At 37.5% G+C, this 15,211-nt stretch overlaps 1 long non-coding RNA gene across 1 annotated transcript in view; it reads left to right on the top strand.

Moving 5' to 3' along the window:
• The first annotated feature begins 9,992 nt into the window (after positions 1-9,992).
• Positions 9,993-15,211, top strand: part of LOC121109496 — a 33,971-nt gene continuing 28,752 nt past the window's right edge. Inside the window, exon 1 of the long non-coding RNA XR_005849130.1 lies at positions 9,993-13,520. This is a non-coding gene — a long non-coding RNA (uncharacterized LOC121109496). The remainder of the gene's footprint in view (positions 13,521-15,211) is intronic.

A 15,211-nucleotide genomic window follows, 5' to 3' on the forward strand; every position in this document is an offset into this window, starting at 1 on the left:
TACAAACATAAACTAGAAAACAACAGTCTGTAACATATTCAATTTAAATAATATATAAAATACTGTACAAATATATATATAAAATATAAAGTTTTGTATTATGTTTAAAATGAAATCTACTTTTAAAGAGGGTGACTAAGGAATTAACCAAAGAGATGAAAAGTCCAGCATATGCATCTTAACATTTTTTACAGATAAGCATTAGGCAGTGTCTAATCTGGAGACCTGGCAGTATTGCTATTAATTATGAGAACTGCATGATAATTAACTAGCAAGACCAGACTCTCAGGTATTCTCTTTTTTTTGTTGAGAGTTTAAACTATTATTTTCATTCAAAAGTGAAACACCATTTATTCTTTAGGAGAGAACCAGAGAAACTTAAATTAAAAAATTCAAGAAATTGGACAATTTTAAAGTTGGTAGTTAAGGTTTCCTTGCATCCTCTAATAGAAGTTGTTTCCCATTTTCAGTTGCTTCTAGACTCTATGGAAAAATTACATGTCTTGGAGAGTTTACTTGATTTTATTGCAATAAATCTGACTCTATCTGTTTGTGGTGGTGCAGCCTGCTGGGCCACTCTACAGTCTCAGAATAAGCCTGCATCATGTTCTAGTCTTTCTTACAAGTGCAGTGAGCTGGGACAATCAGGCACTCCCTGACTGTACCAGGAACTCTTGATGCCTGGATTGTAGCCCAGTCTGAAAGGAATCAGAGTGGTACAATCTGGGAAATACTAGAATTGTATCGTTGGTGGAAAGCTCCACAACTACCTCACCTGAACTGTAGCCAGAATGGAAAAATACTGACTAAAGTCAATTATTCTGCAGCCCCACAAATAGTGATCCTAAGCAAAGAGCACCTTGAGATCTCCAGAATCACAGTGAACTGTGACTTAGAATCTCCCCCTTGAGCTGGAAAACCTCATAGGGAAGACTCTTCAAAATGCTGATGGAAGAAAAGAGGGAGGAATTCATTTGGAAAGGGAAAAGTCCTTCAGGCAAGCAAGTAATTTAGAAAATCTCTATCCCCTGCAGTAAGTCTCATGTAAACCTTGCCACTCTAAAACCTTAGTAACTAAGTCATGGTTTCAATTCTAGCAAACTCCATTGTAACACTTTTTAAAAATGATTAATGATGAAGAGCTACTAAGTACCACACAGTGTAATCTTATGATTTACCAGAAAGGTATAAATAAACCCAAATTGCTGTTAAATCAAAACCAGTGTAAAAATCTATTTGCAGCAAATTAACATCGTCATCAGGATGGCAAGTAGTGTCACTGACTACTTATTAATGCACAGCATTAATTTGAACCCCATCTTCTCAGGAAAATGGGGCCATGATCCTTGGTGTGATTGGGAAGCTGTAGAGGAGAAATGGGAAGCTGTAGAGAAACAACTAGATGCTCCAGAGAAAGAACTGGATGCTGTGAGAGTTTTGACTAAGGATGAAAAAGATAAAGGTGTAATTTGTAAAATGATAGGAAGGGGTTTATGAGTTGCATATCAATAAGATATGCAATTAGAGAGGGGCAAGACCTAAACACAGAAATAGAATTAAGAAAATAATAAAGTCATCACTGTCTTTTAAATTTGAATAGCTACAGGAGCAGTTACAAAGCAAAAGGGAGGAATTGCAAGGTCTGAAGTAAGAATGAGTGGTGCCTGGAAGGCAATGGTTCTGTTTGTTCAAGCAAAGTCACATCAGTTATTAATAGTCTCTGGGCCATTATTACATAAATATATATACACATATATATAAATATATATATATAAATATATAAGCTTATTATATAAACTAATATGTATTTCTTATGTAGAGATATATATTCAAAAATTCCAATTAGTTTTTAAGGACAACTGGCATCTCTGTGTGAAATCTGGTCAGTAAAGGGTTAAAATAATTGATGTGAATGGAGTGAGTCTTATTTGCCAAACTGCTGAGGCCAATTTGTGGCTCCTGGCAAGAAGCACATGTTGACTATTTGCTTGCAATTATAAATCATCATGAAAAATATTTCTGGTTTCAGTATTTTACACAGACAATCTTGATGCCCAGTTCCTTGGTTCAAACATTGATCCCTGGCCCTGGTAAAAATAGGGAGGCTACAGTTTTTTGCACAGCCCTTGTACACTCTAATTCAGAAGCATTAGCATACTACAGTATTCAATTTCTGTTGCAGCATGAGGTGGAATTTTTAAAATCATAGTGAACTTGGAAAAAATCCCAACAAATTATCTCTTTTGCCCACAGCCATTCATACTGTACATGCTGAATTTTAAACAGCCTCACTCACTCAAGATGTGAAATTAAACCAACATCAAATAACACTCTAATTAGAAGAACTTCCCTGAAAAGAGTGAGGAAAAAAGCGACAGCAGCAGCAGCACATGAAACTTCATAGAATCATAGAATGGCCTGGGTTGAAAAGGACCACAATGATCATCGAGTTTCAACCCCCCTGCTATGTGCAGGGTCACCGTCCACCAGACCAGGCTGCCCAGAGCCACATCCAGCCTGGCCTTGAATGCCTCCAGGGATGGGGCACCCACAGCCTCCTTGGGCAACCTGTTCCAGTGCGTCACCACCCTCTGAGAAAAACTTCCTCCTACTATCTAAGCTAAATCTCCCCTCTCTTAGTTTAAGACAGTTTAGTTTTCTCCCTTAGGCAGCTCTCCACCAGACAATAAACATCACGTTGTTGTTCCCAACCTTACCAATGCCACTGTTCCTAACCTGTGATTAAACAATTCTAGAGCAGCCATGAACCCATGCTCATACTGAGCATAATGGCAATGTGGGAAAGAAGTCTAAAAAAACCTGTTTTTGCCAAGAGGTAGCCACCAGAAAGGTATTACAATGTCTAACATTGCCAAACTTTTGATCAAAGCTAAAAGCCATTCTGATGGTAGGATATTGCTATTGTTGTTATCACAGAAAATTGTTCTGTCTTCATCAAAGCTGTAAGTACATGCAAAACATGTACTTGAGGGTTTCTGGAAGTGGTGGCTGCTGGTTGTTTTCAGCTGGAGGCTAGATTCTCTCGAAGTACAATCTGCCCTATGTATACTGCAGTCCTGGTTGTTGGCTGGATGTCTGTATTTCACTGCAAAGGTGAGCAGACTTTTGTAACTGCTCTTAGCAGCAAAGAATCACAAGCAGCAGAATGGAAAGCAGAGAACATTTTTCTATACCTGCTCCTAGCACCGGAGCACTGGAAGGGAGAAGCTCCAATGGAAACATGGAAATAGATATGAGTGGAGAGGCAGGTATTAGCAATGTGATATGTTGATGCAGTTTGGCTGCAAAAAGATAAACCGGAGTACAGTGGTTGAGGGGGGAAAAATACAAGAAGAGAGACAAACTGTGTTGAGGGAAACAGGAGGAGATGGCAATAGAAGCTTGAAGGTCTCTGGACATCAAAGTAAGCACTGTAGTTTGGATAAGAATGCCAGATTCTATGTGGGTTGAAAAAAACACGTTTCAATTTGCTGAGCAGCAAGTAATTTCATCCAAACAAAAAAATAAACAGAGCTCCCCTCTGCAGTTAATAGAGGCCAACATTTAGTAATTGTTTTTCTTAATGCCATTTTATGGAGTCCAGTCCTGCTTTTCTAGTTTCATGGGCTGCCCTACCAACTCCTAGGGGACACAGTGATTAAAGAAAGAAAATAATTATGCTTATTAACCATGACTTTTTAAGCGAATAAAAAAGAAAAGAAAAATTAAAAGCAGTACAAACAAAAGTAATGGCTATTCCATTTTCATTCTACTCATTTATGTTTTTGTGTGTGTGTGTGTGTGAGTACGCGTGTGTGTGTAAAAGCTTTAAAGAAGGCTACATCACTGAGTGTGGTCTACCCATATGGAGTCCAGAATATTTACTTCTTCCAAGTCGCAGCATAGGTAATGAAAGTAGCTTATTAAGAGGATCATCTATTCCATCTGAGGACTGATCAGACCTGCATAATATATGACATATAACCTAACCTGTAGAATTACAGATGATCAATGGATAGAAATTTCAACTCTTTGAATATCTGGAAAGTCATTTCATAAAAATAAATCATCTGGGTAGCTGTCAAAAATAATAATCATATAAATGTGTACCAGTTGTCTTATAAAGTAAGTCTTTCTACTGTTCTATTTTCCCCACAGTATTTTAATTGAAATAGTAAATCAATATTCTGGTAGGATCTTTAAAGTAGACATATCAATCAAATGTCTTGGCAGTGCTTTACCATTTTGTCTTTGGCAGTGCAGTCTTGTCATCACATTACAGAAACATGCATGAAAAGAAAATCATTATTCCCAAGTGGTGTGTTGTAGTTTCTTTGCTTTGCCAGTCTCTTCCATGAACCTAGTTATTATTTACTTATAGAAGACCATGGACCAACTATTAAAATTACAGTAAACTTGAGAATGGGAACAAATAATTTCTTCTGCTACTTGTTTTTAAACTCATTTTTTTATAACTTCAGAAAAAAGTTTTATAACTTCAGAAATGGGTGAGCCTGTGTATTTATCAGACCAAGAAGTGTGGGCTTCTTACTGTGTACAGACACCCCCTAATGCACTCTTGACATATTTCCATCATGTGACAGTAGAATAAAGCTATGTCCACCTTTTCTACTGTGACATCACTCTCTTCTTCTTTTGTTTCTAAAGAGATTAGTCTTTTCTTCTTTTAAAGTCTAGAGTTTTTCTAACAGTCAACTGTGATGTATGATTTATTTTCTTCAAATAAAGATCATGCCATTATCTAACAACAATCTTCTGAGACAGGTCTTGCTCTTTCCAGTGGCATGCACTGGTGGTTTAATCTTTTCTCAGTTGTGTTTTCACATTATAGCTACTTGTACACCAGTACATAAACTGCTTCCAAAACATAATTAAATATTCATGGCAAAATACTGTACACAAAGCACAAAGTCTTTTATATGCTTTCCACCTTCTAGCGGAAAGGGAAAGAGCATGAAGAGTTGAAGAATTGTAAATTTGTGTTTTGGGTCTTTAAAAAAATGTTTAGTGTTTTGTGGATAATGTATTTTATCTTCTAACACTTGAAAATGATCCTCAGCTAAGAAAGGGCACAGAATTCCTGCATTTATACACAGCATTTCCCTGTTTAAAATAAATCCCCCAAACCTAACCCAAAAATACATGTTTTTGCCTTACTCGGTCATCACTGGTATAAAAATAATCACAAATACTTTTTTTTTTTTTTCAAATTGAGAAAAACTCTAACAAAGTAGGAAAGATTTAACACTGTAATTTTACTAATGACAATTTCTGAATCGATACTGTTTTTCACTACACTTTACAACCAGAAAATAGCTATTAAGCCACAGGCAAAATGCATCACTCATCCTCCAGCAGCTGGTACTCTGAGAAGGAAAATAGCCCATAATGCTCAAAGTGGCTCAGGTCAGAGAGGATGTTGTCAGTGTAACAATTTCAACTTGTTGATGACTCCTGGGAATCTATTCCATTCCAAGTTATTTATAGAATGCAAACTGAAGAGGAAAATAATCTGATATAGAGGGTTTCAATTGAAACATCATGTTTACACTAACACAGCCCAGCCAAATACCTCATTGTTTATAGTCCATTAGTAAGTTCTACATACTTTTAAACCAGCTGAGAATGGCAAAATACAGCCTTACTATTCTGGTTTTGTCTGATTTTGATACAATCCTATGCCAGACCTCTCATCTGATTTTGAAACCCTCTCTTGGATGCTTAACATCAGCGTTAGAAATTCAGTGCTTTATGTACTCTCTGAGAAGCTAAAATACATGTCTCAGGAGAGAGGAAGGAAACAGCAAAGCACAATTCTGTCTATTGACAAAATTTCTTAACTGCTGCAGCTTTATTCTTAAAACACTCAACAGATGTGGTGTAAAGGGGGAAATCAGTTTTTCTCCCTGTCATGCAAGCCCTTTTTATCTCATTGCTGTGGCTTCTCCCATTAACCCCACCACCACATAATCATGTTTCCACTCACATGTTGTAGCTCTTTCCCTCATTACATTCAACTCTTCAGTAGATCTCTGCAGGAAATTCAAGAGGGGTCAAACAGTATTTGAAAGACAGTGCCTGCCTTGGTGATAGCAGGGTTAGGGCATTCAGCAGGGTCTTCTTAGAAGTTAAGCCTGTACCTAGGCTCAACAGCTGCCTTCTGCAAAATTCAGTGTACCTGCCTGGTAGAGATTAGGAAAGTTTCTAGAGACATGTTTGACTGTCACGGTGTTACAGAGATGTTACAGTAGAAAAGTCAAAGACACAAAAGACATCAAGATTATATTTGTCGGAAGACTTTGGTCCTGTTGTGCTCACCCATTAAGATGCAGCATCTGTGTATCGCACACTACACTTTTGCCTGAGATAAAATGAGAAGAGCCATGATGCAGTGGAGTAGCCTTCAGTATCTATTACTGACATTTGAAATATTTGCACAACTTTTCCTCAGGTGCGTGCACACTTTCAGCATTTGCAGTGAGGAAAAGGAAAAAAAGAAAGAAAAAAACTCCATGTAAATGCCATGACACAGGAAACAATCAGAACTCACATTACAGTGGGGATTTCATCCATTCGAGTACTATTCAAGGCACTCGTGCAATAATTTTCTCATCCTATAGTTTTAGGGTCTACATAGTGTATAATATAAAAATTTAATCACCTTTGGTTTTCAAGCAGTTCAGACTTTCCTGTCATTATTGCTGAGTTACTTCAGATGCTGGCAGAGAAAAGTAGTCTCTTGATAATTTAGGTGTAAGAGGATTCTGCCTTTTAAAGTGGTGTAGATGTAGAAAAACTATTTCCTTATGCTTAAACTACCTAAAAAAACACTGCTGAATCTGGTCCAATACTTTTAATAATAATAATATACATACATATTTATATAATAAAACACATGGCTACAGCCTGGACAGATGGAACTGTATATAATGGTTATTTATGACACAGCTGGAAGATCACTTCTCCAGCTTTTAAAGGTCAGGTGCTAATGAAATGCCCAGCTGTGGGTGCTGGTGGTGTGATTTTACTCACTGTGCTTTAGTCTCCACTTCGAAGTTGCCCCACTCCCTTACCATCCTGGGTCACAGCTACTTTGCTCAATAGATATTTGACCTTGTCAGAGAATAGGAGCACATGCAGTTGAGATTTGAGGAACTGCAATGTACAAACAGCAGAAGAGCGAACTAAACCCAAACACTTGGCTCAGTCTTAAAGAGGACCCCAGGGAATGCTTAGTACTGGTCAGGATGCTCACTAGATGTCACTGTTCTCCAGAAATAAGTACATGAACACTCCTTTGTGGTCATAAATCTAGAGGACCTTTGAAAAAATAGAGCAGTAACTTGCATTTTCAGGAACTGAGTTCATCTACAAAATTTCTGTAGTTCAGCAAAAGTTTCTCCAAATGCTTGCTTCACTTGCACTGTCTGATTTTCCTCTCGCTTACCTCAATGTAAACCAAGACCAGCTTCATTCAAGCTGAATAATGGTGCTGGTTTATGGCCAGAAAGGGATCCAGCTATTTCTCAATCTTTTACCTATCTACACTGCATCAGATGTATGCTTTAGAGATGGGATGATCTTAAAGTGAACAATACAGAAGTTTATCCCGCCTGGCTGTATGCGGGTACAGCCCTTGTTCACACTGCAGATAAAGAAAAATGATGCTCATTTTGTCCAAGTGCTTAATTTGTATGTCTGTTTTAGAATTTAGTTTCTGTATTATCTCTATGTGATCACTAGAGAGCAACTGAGTCTTCCTCAGTGATTCGGATAGGAAGCACAACTCACACACTGCTGGAAGAGTTTATTTTTCCAGCAAGTACATCAGCAGACTGGGGAGAGGTTACTTTCCTTACTCGGACACAAAGTTACATGATTGAAACTGAGACATGTGAGTGGCTGGACTCAGTTGTATTTTAACACAGAAGTGTTGCTGCTAGTAAGAAAACAGAATGGAGGAGGTTGAGATGTTACTGGTGAGGTAACCCTGTGCAAAGAGGGTAACTGAGTGAAATCAAACTGTGTTGAAATGGGCTCTTTTGAAAATGCTTCAGAACGCTAAATGTTCACAAGCAGGCTAGAGCAAAGGTTCACTAATAACTGCCAGATTTGGAACTCCTTTCCTTATGTTTGCTAAATCAATAAACACTGGGGAAAAGCTCCAACCCACCAGTCACCCAAGTGTGTCCAGAGCATCATTAGTGCATAACAGCGTATTTCTACATGGGAGGTCACACTGCTGACTGGAGGCAGTTAACCTAGGTGCTCCAACTCACCTCACGCAAAGCATACTGCTCTCTGGTGACTCTTTTACTTTTATATAGAGAAACTAGGCTGCAAATGACCCTCAGGAGTGCAGTTCAACAGCATTTTAAGCTGATCGAAGTCTGTGGTGTGGCAAGTCCCACCTCCACCTCCAGCTGTACATTCCTGTTCTTTCTCCCTCATGTCTGGTAGGTGGTGAGTTAGTTCAGCCAAAAATCAACCCAGGGGAAAAAAAAATCTGATTAGTTTTCTGTTTTGAATAAGCTTCCTGGGAAGTCTTGATGTCTGCCCACACCACTGGAGAGGAGAACATGGGAATGGGCTACCAGGATGAGGGAAAGCAAGGCCTTGGCCACCCTGACTGAAGTTTGCTCATGCTATCTGGAACCCACTCCTTTAAGAAGCTGCCTAATGCAGCCCAGAATGGGCAACATGAGCTTTCCCCTCATTCTTCTGCCTGTAGCCTCAGGTCCCATTCCATAAACACACCTCTTGAAGCATAAAACCCACAGGGAAGATTCTGACTCTTGGCTCTCATGGTGTAACAAGATTTTCTCCAGCAAGGCATGAGAAGGGGATCTGTCAGTGAAATGAGAATGTTTCACTGGGTGGAGAGGACAGCCATGTTCCTTTGTGAGCAAAATATGAAAGCATGGCTAAGATGTATAACAGAGCTGAGTAAAAGAGCAATGATGCATATTCCTGGGTTGCTATAACTTTCTGAGGCTCTCATGGCTTTCAATTAGGTTACAGATAAGGAGGATAGAAAATGGTACAGAGAAATCTCTCTTCAGCCCTGATGCCAACCCAAGTACAGCTTGCACAGATCAATGGAGCCCTCTACATATTTCAAATTATGCAAAGCTATTAGTCATCATTAACAGCTTGCCTAATTTAATTTCAAAGAATCAATCTGTTTCTGTATTAGATGACTGAAGTAAAAAAAATAATTTTGAAAGCAAAACTTCAAACCCATATTTGACTGGCATATTTTTTTTTATCCGCTAAACTCTGAAGTCGTTACTGCTTACCTCAGCTTATCATCTGCTCTCATTTTGTCCCAAAACTTCACATCATTCTTGATAACTTATCAGAACATTTCATGCATGGCCTTTTGCATTATGAAGTGCCAAATATCATGTGAGATTCTTTATTTTGTTAGAATCAACTAGGAGAAAGACAAAATCAAAGCCTTTTAACTAGCCTATAGCATCAAGAATCTTACATAAATTGAAATTCCTGTCGTGAAATTTCTCAAAGAAATTCGAAGAGTTCGTTGAACATTCGTAGAATGAAGTTAATATTTTATATGTAATATGTTTACTATGTAATAAATGAAACTTTAAATATTTAGCCAGATAGTTGTTGCATTTAGACTAACAGTTGCCTTGGCCAACAACTACTTGGCTTTTTCTGCCAGCTGTTTGTTTTCTGGGTACACACATTTGTCATAATGTTAATTCATAGGCTGCAAGCAAGCAAATCTCCACTAGGAATCACACTGTATGATATTCTGTGAATGTATGTTTCAGTGGTTACACTTCATGCTGAGAAATAAATGATAAATTCAGAGATTTTGAAGACCAGAAGCATTTTCCATAGACTTACAAAACTCTGTGGTTTTTGATGAGGTACTTATCCTTACGTGCATTTAAGAAAGCTAAAAGTCTTTTTTTTTTTTTTTTTTTTTTTGGTGAGACATTTCTAGCTTCCTTGCTCAGATGTTGCTGTACCTTTAAAAAACTATACCTAGTAGATGGGAAAGCACTCAATAAACCAATCACTGTGGAGTACTGGAAGGCGATGCATTTTCCCTGCCTTTGACTCACAGTGCAAGGAAATGGACAATTTTGTTTAGAGTACGTTAAGTTTCTTACTTTGACATCATTCCTTTATTTATTCTTAGAGAACCTGTTAATCTGTCACATTTGTGGGGTTTCTAGGGGTGTAGAAAGCAAGGGAAATTGATAGAAATGCAAATTTGGGTCAAGATTCACTAAGGTTCAATGGATTGAAGAGGAGAAACAGAAAATAAAGACAGCAAGACAGAAAACAGTATGGTACTGGAGCAACAGACAGGATGTGTGTTGTAGTTCCAAATCCCTCTAGTTTGCAGTCATATTAGGAGTTTGAAACAAATTCTTGCACTTCTTCAGACAGTGCCTTGACCAAACGTACTGGATATGTTTCATTCCTTTTGTTGAAATAGATCCCTTCTGTAGAAAGACTACAGATTTAATGGGTGCAGTTTGCTGAACCATCATTTGCAAACAGAACAGTTGTTTTTTAAAATTTCAATTATATTTAATTCAACATAATTAAATATATAAATAGCGTGAATATTGCAATTATATTTTCTGGCACAGCTTTCCATCTGTTCTTGGATTATGCTTTGTTCATAATATTTTGGTCTTTTACAAGATTTCTTGTTTCAAAAAATGTTTTTGTAGAGAATGGAGGGCATTGATGCTGGGTGAATAAGCAGCTGATTGGCAGCCAAAAGTTTCCTGCTTGTTTTCAGCTCATCATCTTAGATGTCGTTCAGGAAGTTGAGGCACTGATACTGACAGTACTTTGACCAAAGCATTGTTTAAAACATCTTGTAAAATAGATTACAGAAAAAAAAGGATGAAACATCAAATTTGCAATGATTGTAGACATGGAAAAGCCTTCAGAAGAGGGAAATGTATTGTTTCTGTACTTCTGATTTTGGATGCCTGTGAGGACAATGAAGAACTTTCAAAACTGTGGGGAGAGCTAATGCGTGGATAGTCAGTCATCTTGTCTACCTGACTTCATCAAATGTCAGACATTTACAGGAGTTCTTTAACAACTGGCCATGGGGATCCCAGGGCCATGGGCAGGGTATCATTGTCCTGTATTTAGAAGAGGTCATGTGTGAGAGGATTTTTGTCTTGCAGTGGTTCTTATGAAGATGACTGCAGCCATGAAACACAAAGAAGAAAGCAGTGAACAACTGTTCTGAAGGAGATCATAACTGAATGGGGGAAAAAAATGATGTTTGGAGCAACATGATAAGTCAAATGTCAAATTGGAAATTTTCTTTGGGTGTGAATGCATAAAAAGAGATGCTGACAAAGGGCCCTTCAGATCATAGCTGGACTACATTAACTGCTGAAGGAGATTCTTATTCCCCTGCTCTGACCAGAGAGGAAGCCCAAAACTGACATGTTTCTACCTGCCTCATAAAGCAACAAGTTCAAAGAGAGTATTTTTTTCTCAGTAAATTCTGAAGCAAGGAGAGATTAGATAACTTGCCAGGGTTACCCAAGGAGTCTATGACAGAGCCAGAAATTTAGCCAGTTCTTATTCCAGTGCTTTAAGGACAATGTAAAGATTACCGTTTCCCTGTAAAGCTCTCATGACATGTTCTAGTTTAGTTTCAGATCATGTAAATAGAAGATTTTGAAAGTAGACCAGTTTATTAGAATTTATTTGAAAAGAGCAAGTTTGACAGACTAAATTAGTCCCTGAATATCACTTCTGGTGTTTCTTATGCATTTGCCATCTTAAAATTGTACCACTTCAGAATAGAACAAAGATTTCCCTTTTTCCAGTAAATCAATGCAGATGAATATGTTCTACTGGCAGGAACAAAAATTTAATGACTTTTTAAATTATTATTTACTATGAAAATATTCACCCTTTGGTCTTGTGGGAAGAGAAGTTTCTGACTGAGAGATAATTTGTTTGGCAAACCAACAAACTCGCCATACTGCAGTTTTTCTTTCCTCAATCCCACATGCTCTGGGGAGTTTATTGTGCTGCCATTTACACATGAAGAGGCATATCTTCCCTACTGTTTCCTTGTGTTCCTTGTCCAATGATCCATGTATCCCTGTTCTCCATTCCAAAGTCAAGGCTCCCTCTGACAGTGATTGATGGCCACCCTCTTACAGGAAGAGTGACTAACTCTAACCTGTGAGTATTGGAGGTGCTACAGAATATATCTGCTGCACTATTTATTTTGGGAGGCGGACACATGCCCACATTTTTATTCTTGGAATAAACATTCTGACATTTTCTGGCAGGTGTGAATGCTGTAGCATACTAGCAAGAAGGAGAAAAAAAAAAAAAGAAAGACAGCCTCTACCCTCTCTAATGGAAACAAACTGAATATTGCCAACATGAAAATTGTAAACTCTCACCAGATTCCATATGATTTTTATCACTTGAAAAGCCAGATTTTGATCCTGTGGGTCTCCTGGCAGACCAGTATGAAAATCCTTTTTTTTCAATGGTGCCTACTTGCTTTTCTCAACCAAATCCAAACCAGAAGACAACTGTGTAATGAATTATGTAAATTTTAAACATCAGCCTGATTACAGCCGACTCATTTTGCCAATAGTCTGAAAAGATTAGCCCTGATGTCAAAGTGACAGCATGCAGAACCCTTCTCAAAACTCTCAGCTGTCATCTCATCAAAAGCGCATTGAAGTAGCAGGTCTGATGTGAAGGGGTAATTTCATTTCTTATTCAGTTTAAGGTCAGTAACATTTAGCTCAATTTTACACTGTGTTATTCCAAAACTTGCCTAGAAAATTATAAAACTTTAAAAACAAATATTTATGCAAACTTATTATAATAACAGATCCTTACACATTATTTGGCTGTAGTGTCTTAGAAGTTAATAGTATTTACAAAGAGAAAATATTTAAAGTCACAGGGCATATCATTTTTAGCTTGGTTCCACATATCCATAACTGTAGGCTATAATTAGTAACAATTTTAATTGTGATTGGTCCATAGGGAGACAGTTTGTAGCAAGTTCTGTAAAGTTTGCTATCATGGAAGAAATAGTATGGAATAATGTGGAAGAAATAGGAGTCAGAAGATACAGATGCAACAACAGAGAAACTATAATAAATATCAGTAAGTAGGCCAGAAGAGTTCTGTATATATTTTAAGAAAGTCTTTAATAAAATCTTTTTTCCTTTAGCATATGCACTATAATAACAGTTATTTCCATTCCTCTGCTACTCGAAGGATATTTCAGTTGTGAAAAATCACAGCTTAGAAATTAATCTGCCCCATATGAGTCTAGCAGCATAAGTCAACAGTTACTCTTTTTGGACAAGTACAAGGAAAAGGTCATGAAAGCATTTCAGTGCATTAACACTGCCAGAGGAACAGAGAATCCTTGGAATTCAAGGCTGAAGTGGATACAGGAAGATACAGGAGTCCATCACTAACCTACTGCAGTGCGTCAGGTGAGTCACTTCACTTCCCTCGTTTCTCCATTGCTATAACCATGGTGCCTTTTCTTCTAGTTCTGGGGCAGCAAAAGTTACAGTTTTTATCACAATAAGTATTTGAGATTTAGTTTGAGGACTGGTCAAGTCTATTTATATAGCATTTCTGAAACGGTACAAGTTTCCAAAATGTGTTGATATTCATAAGTGACTGAATAACAAATAATAACGGATAATGAGGAACAAATGGGCTCATCTGTGCACAGATACCTCATTCATATGCACATTTTTCATAGGCACAAATGTCTGAGAACACAGCTGAACTGAAAAATATTTGGGATTTCAATGAAAGCAGGACTGCCAAACCACGGTATCGGGCCACCAACATTCATGGCACTGGTATAAAATCCAAATATTAAGAAATACTAAATTTTATTGGTTTTCTGTTTTTTGAGTCTTCCATGATCATTTTTTCCAGCTTTCCTAAAAAACAAGAGCTAGTTACAAAATGGAATTTCTGTCTTCAACTGACAGAACCATTAAATCATTAAAAAATGTTGTGGAACATAATGTCTAAAAAAATATTAGGTATGAAAACAGACATATTTCATTCTGATACTGTTGAAATGTCATTAATGTGAAGTCCAAATGAACTTTTTCAGTTTTATCAACATGGGAAGATTCAAATGTCGTTCTTGGATTAAAAGTCATTTATGTTTTATGATGCTATATTTTCCAGGTGTGAAGTGTATTGGAAAATATTTTCACATCTACACGCATAAGACTGAGAAGTTGATTTTTTAGAATAAAACTGATATTTTTGCTTTTGTGCTAGTATTTTTTATCTGAAATATTTAAAAACAAAACCAGCTAAATTGAAACATATCTATATACTGAAGAAATCTGTACTGCTCTTGAGCCTTCATATGCTCCATCACTGCATTTCAGCATTTCGCAGAAAGAAACATTAGCAGAAAGATAGATCAGGCACGATATACAATGGAGAAGAGGGATACATCATCCTATTCCCTTTCCTGCCTATTGCTAGTGTAAATGATGGCATTTAAACTAGCAGTGTGTCCCGGTCTCCCACATCACAGCACATGTCCAAAAGATTAGGTTTGGGTTGCTCCTTTTTGTGACAACTCTACAGCCAAACCTAGGAGATCATAGAATAGCTTTCTATTAGGTCACAAACTTGACTGCATGATAGTGGACAATTTGCTACACTGCCTCTACAACAGCTGGCCATCTTAAGGTCATCCTTTAGTTCTTACCACTACCATGATGACATCTTCTTTCAGGACAGCAGCAGTACTTTCAAGCAGTATTTTCAAGTAGTACTTGAAAGTATAATCTCGCCAAGACCATCAGTCCTATGTAGCTAATGGAGAGTAATCCCAACATCTAATTTGGATAGACTGAACTATAGTAACTATAAGAAAAAAAGGAACTGCAGGAACCTATTTTATCTTACTATGTTCATTCTCTCTCATATTCTCTCTCCCTTTTGTGTCCAGATCCAAATAGAATGCTATGGAGAGTAGAAAGCTTTAATTAGTCGTTGCCCTCTTTAATGTAAACATTATGGTACTGAAGTCCAGAAATCAGGCATGCAGGCCATCTGCACACAGCTTGCTGAATCTCTGTTCTCTCTCTCTCAAAACAAAACAAAACAAATCAAAACAAAAAAAAACATACACCAGTAC

This window comes from Gallus gallus, chromosome 1 (genome assembly GCF_016699485.2).
Source record: "Gallus gallus isolate bGalGal1 chromosome 1, bGalGal1.mat.broiler.GRCg7b, whole genome shotgun sequence".
NCBI classification, from domain to species: Eukaryota; Metazoa; Chordata; class Aves; order Galliformes; family Phasianidae; genus Gallus; species Gallus gallus.